This window comes from Vulpes lagopus, chromosome 4 (assembly GCF_018345385.1).
Source record: "Vulpes lagopus strain Blue_001 chromosome 4, ASM1834538v1, whole genome shotgun sequence".
Taxonomy (NCBI): Eukaryota; Metazoa; Chordata; class Mammalia; order Carnivora; family Canidae; genus Vulpes; species Vulpes lagopus.
Window position 1 is genome coordinate 127145270 of NC_054827.1, and position 11874 is coordinate 127157143.

Sequence of the window (11874 nt, forward strand, 5' to 3'; positions counted from 1 at the left end):
ATCCCGGGATTCCAGGATCGCGCCCTGGGCCAAAGGCAGGTGCCAAACTGCTGAGCCACCCAGGCATCCCCTCCTCATATCTTTCTAAGACCCTTTCCTGAATCTCTTTTAGTTCCTGGGCCCAAGTAGCCACGCCCTGGGGAAAAGTGTATCTGTCACATTAAGAGCCTGGAGGATCAGAATTTAATAGGCTCCTCATTAGCTGATTAAAAATAGGGCCAGGAGAAACTTCTGGTAAAGAGATGCCCACTTTCATCTGAGTGGTCTGGTTCTCAAGGACCCCCACGATAGCAGCCAGACTGCTCAGTGAACAAACAAATGTCTCATGGGTCCTCATGCAGAAAATGTTTCCCAGATGCACCAGCCACCCCTCTGCTCATTGAGCTTGCTTTTGCAGCTGTGATGTCAGCTCTGGGCTTTGATTCACAGGCTTCTCGGCCAGAAATCCCACCTCTCTACTTATCCCCAGGGAGAAAATCCCACTGTCCCTCAAGCCCAGCTGGAACATTGCTCCTTCCATGAAGATGCCATGGAACAGAAGGTGTCCATTCTCTACTTCTGAAACCTTAGATTACTCTCTGGCTGCCCTTACCTCTTCAAAATCACGACCCTTTTCATGCCCCATCTCCCTATTTTGGGCAGAAATATCTTACAGTTGTAATTCAGAGTTTATTCCATGGGACCCCCATCAGACTTTTTCTTTTTCTTTTTTTTTTCTTTTTCTTTTTCTTTTTTCTTTCTTTTTTTTTTTTTTTTTTGTAGTCTCTAGGTTATGTGAAGCCACGTCTTTTTCATTTGGTTATCTCCAGTGCTAGCATGGTGACACAATGGGTGGTGTATGATCATCACACATTTACTGCCAGAATGAATATATAATTTTTTTTTTTTTTATTTTTTATTTATTTATGATAGTCATACAGAGAGAAAGAGAGAGAGGCAGAGATACAGGCAGAGGGAGAAGCAGGCTCCATGCGCCGGGAGCCTGATGTGGGATTCGATCCCGGGTCTCCAGGATCGCGCCCTGGGCCAAAGGCAGGCGCCAAACCGCTGCGCCACCCAGGGATCCCAGCCAGAATGAATATAATTAGCTGAATGAATTCAGGTCTAGCACAGACAGTGTGCCCAGTGTAGGATTTACACTACATTATAAAGAACTAGTACAAATGAATAAAAATGCAATCAGAATACCAAGAGGTACACCATAAAGAACTAGACAAGATAATGCACAGCAGATAGATTAGTAGGCAATGTCTGGCTTCACTAATTATTTTTTTAAAAGATTTTATGTGTTTATTCATGAGAGGCACAAAGGGAGACAGGCAGTTTTAAAATTATTTTTTAATTTTTTTAACAGATTTTATGTGTTTATTCATGAGAGGCACAAAGGGAGACAGGCAGTGACAGAGGCAGAGGGAGAAGCAGGCTCCCTGCAGGGAGCCCGATGTGGGACTCAATCCTGGGACCCCAGGGTCACGCCCTGAGCCAAAGGCAGGCACTTAACCGCTGAGCCACCCAGGCATCCCTGACTTAACTAATTCTAAGAAAGCAAAATGACCATGCCCTTTGCTGATGACTTGGGAGACTTGGGACATGTATGCATTTGCTGGCATATTTGGTACAGTGTCTATCAGTGCACACCATGCACGTTGATAAATGTGTATTTTGAGTCATAGAACTTTAATATGCTTTGACACAATAATCCTGCTTCTGGGAATTGATTATAAGGAAATAATTCAAAATAAGGGGAAAAAAGACCCACAATTTTTTTCCAAGTTCTGCTCCTTATAATTTTAAAAACAAAGCTGCAAATGCTGTATTCAGTAATAAGGGTTGAATAAAACCTGATCCATATATACTTCCTGTGGAATACTTAACAGCCAATTTAAAAGTCACTTACAGAGGTTTTGTACAAACTGAGCTACGGTTTAAAATAAATCTAATAATAAGGTGGAATATTTTTGTTGTTCAGTAGACACACCGACTAGGAGAAGAAAGGCTGAGTTGGAACTAAAATGGGGTCAAGGACATTTATTTGGCTTGTATTTCATCTTTTCCGACCTTGGATTCTTCATCTACAAAATGGACACACGATTTTTTACTTCTTAGGATGAGATAAAATGTGTGCAAAATCCAGGGCCTGAGCATAAAGGGCATGCTCAATGAATAGATATTATTATAATTTTAGCAGAATTTACTGCATGTATAAGATCAAGGTGCCAGGACTATGACAGATAGTTAGGGATGAATGGGAAAGAAATGGGCTTTGGTATTGTTTCCTATTGCAGTGGGAATTTTAGGAGGAGTAGACACTGAGAAGGTAAGGCAAGATTTTGAAGGATGGGGAGAATGGATGGGGAGAGTGTGGTAGGAGAAGAAGATGCAAATGGGTCAGGGAGACCGTTTGGCACAACATGGGTTATGCCAAAAGGCAGTGGCTGGCCTGATTAATAGAGACAAATGATGCGGATGAGATTCTGGAGATCTTTGCCAGCACCCATTTTTGAAAGAAAGCATTCTTAAGTGAAGGGGAGTATTTGAATAGTAAAGTAAGGTTTGGCAGAAGACTGAAGCTTCTGAAACTCCTTACTGACGGAATGGAAGGAATTAACAGTCAGACTTCATCCTCTGCCTTCCTTCCTATCCCAGCACTCACATGATCCAAGATCAGTCATTTACATGTTAGTGTGAATTTATTGTTCCTATTTTCAATAACCGATCAAAAAGTACTTGAGAATTCTTCAAAGTATTTGCACTTTAAGTCTTATTCCTTACTATAGGATGAAATATATTATGTGACAAGAATTCTAGTCATTGGGGACTGTGAAGAGAGGCACACATGCTGACATTGAATATGTAAATTGTTAGTAATTCTGACATAACATATAATTCCACCTCTGTCATGAAGTCATTACTTTGCTTAATTGCTCATTAATTTGTTCAATCAATTGTTTATCCATCTATCTGTCCATCCATTCTCTTTCTTTCCTTTTTTTTAAAAAAGATTTTATTATTTATTTATTTATGAGAGATACAGAGGGAGAGAGGTAGAGACACAGGCAGAGGCACAAGCAGGTTCCATGTAGGGAGCCTGATGTGGGACTCGATCCCGGGACCCAGGATCATACCTTGAACTGAAGGCAGATGCTTAACCGCTAAACCACCCAGGCATCCCTGTCCATCCATTCTCTATCCATTTATACATCTGTCCATCCATCCATCCATCCATCCATCCATCCATCCATCCATCCGTTTGTCCACTTATTTAGCAATTGTTCATAAAGCATTTATTTTGTGTGAGCAGAATGCAGGTATTGGGATTATAAAAGTGAATAGTACATAGTGACATTTCTTGTGGATCTTGGAAGATTATGCTTGAACAAAAACCATATTCAAAAGTCTTGTACAATGTTTTCTGTGTAGAATTAGTTAACTAGATGAAAGGGAGCAAAACAATAAAAATAAGCATGGTTATCTCTTGTCTAGGGGCTTTGACCACAGGGGGCAGCTGTGAGTCATCTCTCATAGGCCTCCAGTATAAACACTGTGTAGGATGTCCTACAAAGCCCCTCAACACTTGGTCCCCTGGGCATCCCCAGTCTTATCTCCATCACTTCCCCCTCCACTTGATAACCCACACTGCAGCTACCCTACCTCAGCTTTTGCTCCTGAGCCTGCCAAACTCTTTCACATCTCTGTGTTTTCATGAACACTATGTATATTTCCAGTCTGGAACATTCCACTTCAGTTGCTCACTGTCCTAATACTTCTTTCCAACCCCATCGTTAGGCCAGTTTCTCCCTGAAGTCTTTCTGGTCTTCCCCAGGGAGAGCAAGCCATTGTCTCATATGTATCCAAGAACACTTTATTTTTATTTTTTTAAAAGATTTTTTTTATTTTATTTATTCATAGAGACACAAAGAGAGAGAGAGGCAGAGACACAGGCAGAGGGAGAAGCAGGCTCCATGCAGGGAGCCTGATGTGGGACTTGATCCTGGGTCTCCAGGATCACGCCCTGGGCTGAAGGTAGCACTAAACGGCTGCGCCACCAGGGCTGCCCCCAAGAGCACTTTAGAGATGCCTTTGGCCATGCCAAGAATTGTAAAGTAGCAGACATCTGGGTGAAGTGGAAAGCATGTGTGATTCCAAGAGGAATGGAATTGACCATGAATTCTGCCTTCAATCCTCACACCCCTCACAAACTGCTTGACCTGGGTCTGGTCACCCAACATCTCTAAATTCTTGGCTTTCTCACATTCTCACTGTTTGCCTTATTGCAAACAATTACCCTTCACGAGTCATAATGGGGATAAATTATGCATTATGATGTGTTGTGAGGAGCCAGTTCTGGGCCTTGTACATGGTAAGTGCTCAAAATTTGCTCATTGTGTCCTCTTATTGTCACCCTTGATGTGCCAGACTCTGTCGTGGCACTGTGAATGCCTCAGGGTCAGATTACTTGCCTGTGCATCTCTCAATACATCCAGAGAATTCTTGCTTCTCGGAAGCATACAGCATGGTTATTAAGAATAGGGACTCTGGCATCAAACTTCTTGGGGGAGCCTAATGCTATTACTTGCTAGCTGTGTGGCCTTGGGGATGTTACTTGAGCTTTCTATGACTTGGTTTTCTTATCCGTCGAATGGGGATAATACTAGTTTTCACCTCATAGGGATGTTATAAAAGTTTACATAAGGCTCTGGCCATGGTAAGCCCTCATTAAGGTAGGCTATTATTAGTAGGTGCTCAAGAACTGTTTATTGAAAGGCCAATGAATAGATGTTAGTGTGTGATAGTCTCAGGAAGTCTGGCTAACATGAAGGTGTTTATTTGGTTCAGAATGCCTGTTTCTTGACCTACCTGTAATTAGTTTCTATTACTAGGTTGTTATTAAGTTGAGAGGAATTACTTTCCTGTGACGGGCAATGTCTTGACATACTGAAGGTTAAATGCTCCTGACACGTCTGACATTGGCGTTGAAATTATTTTGTTGTTTTTAGTAATATGGATGAGTTCGAAGGTGTGGTGTTGGTCAGAAGTAGAGGTTTTCCTGTAAAGGAGTGACCAGAAATGTCTGAGCTGTGGTCTCTGAGAATGTTTGGAAATATCCCCTACAAGTCTTAAATCTCCTATCTGAAAGAATCCACGTTGTTGGCTTTTTGAGGAGGAAATTCAACAAGATTGTAAAGCCCGAGAGGAAGGAGGCCCATCTGAGTCTTTGTATTTGATTCAACGTTCAAAACAGTCCTGGGTCTGTGACATTGCTCGTGAAAGACTTGTGAGTTATTTATGTAAAAAGTGAAGATATTTTTCTTCCCAATCTGGAGCTCATCCTCTGAAATTTCCATGTGATCAGTGCCTGCCCACAAAGAAAGCATTATTGTTAGTTTACATATATGTTTTATTTCTGATTATGAGATTTAAAAAATATGAAGTAATATTTTCTGTTAAGAGGCTTGGCTTAGGGAGACCTGTGGCTGGCGGTCACTTCTGCCTTCAGCTGGCTGAGTGACTTTAGCCATGTCTTTAACTGCTCTGAGCTTCAGCTTCCTCACCTGAATGGGAAGCAGTTGGACATTAATTATGATAGTAACAAGGATCCCATTTTGCTGACCATGTGATGACACTGCGCTAAGTGCCTTAGAATTCCTTGCATTTTATTTCCATAGCAATCCCGAACAGTAGCTACTTTTTACCCTCCTCATGTTACAGGTAAGGAATCTGAGCTCGGGAGAGCAGTCATTTGCCAAAAGTGTAAATAGCAGGCTCAGGACTTGAGCCTGGGCTTGTTTATGTTTCACAAATCTATGAATAATCGTTGATTTGTGACAAAGAGCGCTAACATGAGTGGGGTATTTCAGGAAGGATTAAGAGGTGATTTTTCCAGTATATTAAGAAGTATGTGCACCCCTCCCTCCCTCATTCCTTCCTTCTTTATCCCCCAATGCTCCTTCAATCAAATTTCTGGCCCACCTTCCACCTGATTAGATTTTAGTTCTTTTATTTCTCTAAAAAGGGATTCTCTAGGGTCTTCTATGCTTTTTTCCAAGCCCAGCGAGTATCTTTATAATCATTTCTGACCTCTAGTTTTGTCATCTTACTTATATCCATACTGATTAGTCCCTGGCAGTCAATACTGTCTCTTCTTTTCTTTTTTGAGGTGTGTTTTTCCATCTTGTCATTCTATCCAGAGGAGAATAGATGAATGAGAGAACAAAACATCAACAATCGCAGAGAATTGTACCCTTGCAAAAAGTGGTCGCTTTTCTATCTGTAGAATATCAGCAATTCTTTTCTTAGATCTCCAGTTGAGTTCACAGGTGTTCAGAATGACTTGATAGCTATCTAGCTGAATTGTAGGGACCAGATGAAACTAGGGTCCTCTATTTCTCTGTGATCTTTCTCTGACAATCTCTGGTCCACCTTCCAGAGTGCTAAGATTCCTGGTTACCCTTCCTCTATGGTATTCTGTAACACTCTTTTTTTTTTTTTTTAAAGATTTTATTTATTTATGTGAGACACAGAGAGAGAGAGAGAGAGGCAGAGACACAGGCAGAGGGAGAAGCAGGCTCCATGCAGGGAGCCCGACATGGGACTCGATCCCGGGACTCCAGGATCATGCCCTGGACCAAAGGTAGGCACTAAACCACTGGGCCACCCAGGGATCCCCTGTACTACTCGTTATAATTGCTGTTGGTTGTTAAGGTCTGTCTCTGGGTAAAATATAAACTCCTAGTGACAGGGCTGCCTTGACATCATCAGCCCGAATTCAGAGTTTGCCTGGCTCAGTAAACAAGGCCAAATGTTTGTTCGAAAGATGAAAGAATGAGCACCTACTATGTGCACCATGATGGGGGAGGCCAGAATAATCAAAGACAGGTGCCTGGTGAACCACAGTAACATTTCTCTACAATACCACATGTGTCTTTCTAATTATGCACTTCTTCAAGCAAGTGGTAGGAAGCTGGTGGGCATGCTCCATTGAACACCAAATGATCACACTTCAGGAGTGCCCTCAAAGATTCACTCTGAATCATAAGGAGGTTATGCTTGATAACGGTTAAGATCCCTCATGATGTTCTGTTCATCTGTTCGTTACTCATTAGCTCATTTAATCTATTACTCTGTTAAGCAATTATTACTGCCATAAACATTTACTGAGCACCTTGCTAGTTGCTGGTGATATCATTGTGAATAAAAGCTTATTCTCTAGTAGAAAAAAATGCTAGCTGCCATTTCTGAGTACTTTCATGAATCAGATTATATATTATATATAATTATATAATATAATAAAATCTCTTGTCTTCACTATGACCCTGCAGCTTATTAGAACCATGTCAAGGGAACCCTGGGTGGCGCAGCGGTTTGGCGCCTGCCTTTGGCCCAGGGCGCGATCCTGGAGACCCGGGATCGAATCCCACGTCGGGCTCCCGGTGCATGGAGCCTGCTTCTCCCTTTGCCTATGTCTGCCTCTCTCTCTCTCTCATCTGTGTGTGTGACTATCATAAATACATAAAAAATTAAAAAAAAAAAAAAGAACCATGTCCTGAAGGAGGAAATAGGCTTAGAGAGGTTAAGTGGCTTAGCTGAGGCCACACAGCGAGGAGGTGGCGGAGCTAGGGCTTCGACTCACCACTGATAAGATTCTAGAATTCTATTCAATGAGAGAAAAGAACATGTGGCTGCAGAATGGGCAGTGTTTCTGTGAAACTCTGAGCTTTATTAAAGCAACATTCACTTATTGGTGTAAACTTTGCTCTTCAATGCTCTGCACTGATTGATGCACAGAACCCTAATTCTCCACTTAAGGAGGTCACTATGCAGAAGGGGACAAATGTTGGCAGCCACATAATTAAGGGATTATAAAGAGCGCTACTACTGGGATGTGTCCCTCAGATGGCTTCACGGGGATGTCACATGGACATAGTCTGAAAGGAAACAACAGTCCTACAGATGCATGGGGATTTAGGAGAGAGAGCTTTCCAGACAAAGAAAAGACTCACATATAAACCTTTTTATTTTTTATTTCAAAGGGGGAAGTGGTTGTATGTTTGCTATTTCTAGAGGGTGTAGTGAAAGCTTACCATATCCTACCTCATCCCCCCTTGGCACCAGTATCAAATGATGATATTCCCTCTGGCTACAAATGAAGATTTCTTTAGAGGGCAGTAAAATTCATTTCAACAATTGCTTCCTGTGATGGTTGAGAACAGGATAAACAAAATTAGCAGCAGTGAGAGAGAATCCTTTTCACCTCTGAAGCCAAAATAGTATTATATGACACCTGAGCATGAGCTGAGTTTTGGGAGTTGAGTTCTGGGCTTAGCACCTGCTAGCTGTGTGACCTTGACCACGTTCTGTGACCTCTCTGTGCCTTTGTTTCTTATCCCTAAAGGAACTGGGCTGGGTGGACCCAGTAAGAGGATTTCAACTACTCTCTGAGGAGCTACAGAGATTCGGGGCAAATGCCCTGCGGAACAATGTGGGATCCCAAGGGGACTTTGAGGTAGAGAAGATCCGAATGTGACTTTTGTTTCAAGCCCAGCAGTTCAGCCCTTATTTGCTTTCTCCATTGCAGATTTCAATGGAAGGAAGCTTCCTCTGCTTTGAAAGAGATGCCTTGGGCTCCAGTCACCACAGTCCTTCCAAGACCTCTTCCATAGGGCTCTCAGTGACAACCAAGGTCTGGCTAAGGCGTTTGTGTGACCCTGGGAGCCTCAGTTACTTTGGAGACATGCAAGTTGGCTCACAGAGGACTGAGGACTGGGATCTGGCTTTGAGTCAGGAGCCCTGGTGCTATCAGTGTGGGTGCAGGATGGAGTCACAGGACCTTTCAGAGAGTGCAACTTTCAGAGGAAATTTAGCAAGTCATTAAGGAAACGACTGGAGACTGGATGGCAGTTAGTGAAGTGTAGCCAGCATCAGCTTATTTGCATGGCTGATGGCTGAAACAGGATCCTACCTGTAGCTTCCACTCCAGTGGCAACAAGCCAGCTCCACTGCAGTCTGCTGCGTCTCAAAACCTTCTAGGTCCCTGTGCACCTAACACTGCTGGACAACTACCAGTCAGGTGCACCAGAGACCGAAGGTGGCAAATTAGAAGGGATGGAACCAAAGAAGGTTGTCCTTGGTGGCTTCTGCCTCTGACAGGAGAAGCCTGAGGAGTGCTATTCTCAAGTAGTATTCTATTTTTATTTCTCATTAAACTTTTGTTTTAATGGGTCTCAAAATTCTGTGACAGATTTTTGGTCAAGTTGTTTCCATTAAAAAGCACTGATTTTAAAAACGAATAACTTAAAACTGCCACACACGCACACACACAAAAAATGGTCCACAAAACATTCTCCTTTCCTTCTGAAGGTTTTATGATGCATTGTTATCATTAACCAGTCATTTACTATTAAACTTAAATGGCCAATTGACACAAACAGTTCTGAGACCCTTCTTCCACCACCGATTAAGACTGGGGTAGCAGGTATTGGGGATAATATTCATTTAGCTTCTGAGCTTTCTGGGCAGACTTGGTGACTTTGCCAGCTCCAGCTACCTTCTTGTCCACTGCTTTGATGACACCCACAGCAACCGTCTGTCTCATGTCACGAACAGCAAAACAGCCCAGAGGAGGATAGTCAGAGAAGCTCTCAACACACATAGGTTTGCCAGGAACCATATCAACAATGGCAGCATCCCCAGATTTCAAGAACTTGGGACCATCTTCCAGTTTTTTTCCAGATCGATGATCTATCTTCTCCTTCAGCTCAGCAAACTTGCAAGCAATGTGAGCTGTGTGACAACCCAGCACAGGTGCATATCTAGCACTGATTTGGCCTGGATGGTTCAGGATAATCACCTGAGACATGAAGCCAGCTGCTTCCCCTGGTGGGTCATTTTTGCTGTCACCAGCCGCAATGCCACGATGAACATCTCTGACAGATAAACATTCTTGACATTGAAGCTCACATTGTCCCCAGGAAGAGCCTCACTCAAAGCTTCATGATGCATTACAACAGACTTTACTTCTGTTGTAACGTTGACCAGAGGAAAGGTGACCACCATGCCAGGCTTAAGAACACCAGTCTCCACTCGGCCCATTGGTGGTACCAATACCACCAATTCTGTAGACGTCCTGGAGAGGCAGACACAAGGGCTCATCAGTTGGACTAGTTGGTGGCAGACTGCTATCCAGAGCCTCAAGCACTGTGGTTCCACTGGCATTCCCATCTTTACGGGTGACTTCCCATCCCTTGAACCAAGGCATGTTAGCACTTGGCTCCAGCATGTTGTCACCATTCCAACCAGAAATTGGCACAAATGCTATTGTGTTGGGGTTGTAGCCAATTTTCTTCATGTAGGTGCTGACTTCCTTAACGGTTTCCTCGTATCTCTTCTGGCTGTAGGGTGGTTCAGTGGAATCCATTTTGTTAACACCAACAATTAGTTGTTTTATATCCAGTGTGTAAGCCAGAAGGGCAAGCTCACGGGTCTACCCATTCTTGGAGATACCTGCTTCAAATTCACAATCACCAGCAGTAACAATCAGGACGGCACAGTCAGCGTGAGATGTTCCTGTAATCACATTTTTGGTAAAGTTTCTGTGTCCTGGGGCATCAGTGATGGTCACATAATACTTGCTGGTCTCAAATTTCCACAGGGATATATCAATGGTGATACCACATTCACATTCAACTTTCAGTTTATCCAAGACCGAGGCATACTTGAAGGAGCCTCCTTCTCAGCAGCCTCCTTCTCAGATTTTTCAATAGTTCTTTTGTTGATCCCACCACATTTGTAGATCAGATGGATAGTAGTGGTAGCCTTACCCAAATCTACGTGTCCAATGATGATGATGTTGATGTGAGATTTTTCCTTTCCCATACTGGTTTAGGGTTAGCAGTGGTTTTCACAACACCTGTATTCTGGCAGCAAACCTGTTGTGAAAAAGTCAAGTAGTATTCTAATACCATATAAAGAGGTATTATAGAATACGGGTCAGTGTTGGGCTGTGTGACTCCAGGCAAATTACTTAACCCCTCTGAGTCTCAGCTTCTTCATGTGTAATATGGGAATAAAAATTGTGAAGACTTCACAAGCCCATTGTAAGTTTTCCATGGTAGCATACCTGTGCAGTGCTTAGCATGGTGTCTGCTATGTAGAAAAGTGCTTACTCTTCATTGATTATTTGATTCTCTGGAACATCACTATTTCCAATTCACTGCCATTCAAATAGTGATAAAATAAAGCTAGTAGATTAAGATGTCATTGACCTTTATGCCTGGGGACGGTGGGTATGTGCGAATGTGCACATGTTTTGGTGCATATAGGGTAGGCTTGCCTATTACACAGAAATCATGTGAATATATATCTCTAAATTTGGGCCCTAAAGTGTTGTGTCTATTCTAACCATGCTTTTCAGATATTTATTTGCTCATGTATTTGTCTAAGGAATACTCACTGAGGACCTCTACTCTGAGTTAGGCATTCTTCTGGATGCTGAGGATATACATGGGACTCCTAACTCAGTGGAGTTTACTGTAACAACTAGTTACACATCCATTCATTCAGTGTCTGTTTTGTGCTTGACATTGTTCTTGATGATGTTTGAGATGTAAAGAAAAAGAAGTTTCTGGCCTTCAAGAAATTTACACCTGCCCAGAGGAGGGGCAATTTGTGGCAGTGGGTTATACCCTTACCAGAGGCTTCTGGAGTGCTTTCTTCCCTCAGGCTCCTCTACTCTGCATTTCTATGACCCATTATGGCCCATACAGGTGGTCCTTCCCAGAAAAAAGGCCAGTTCAAGGGTCATTTGAGAGTTGTAATGTCAGAAATATCAAATAAGAGTCACTCTCATTCCAATTGTTTTTAGGTAGCATATAACTG

The 11874-nt window shown here is 42.7% G+C and overlaps 1 pseudogene; it reads right to left on the bottom strand.

The window, feature by feature from the left end:
• Positions 1–9324: 9324 nt before the first annotated feature.
• Positions 9325–10872, bottom strand: LOC121490152 (annotated as a pseudogene).
• Positions 10873–11874: the final 1002 nt, after the last annotated feature.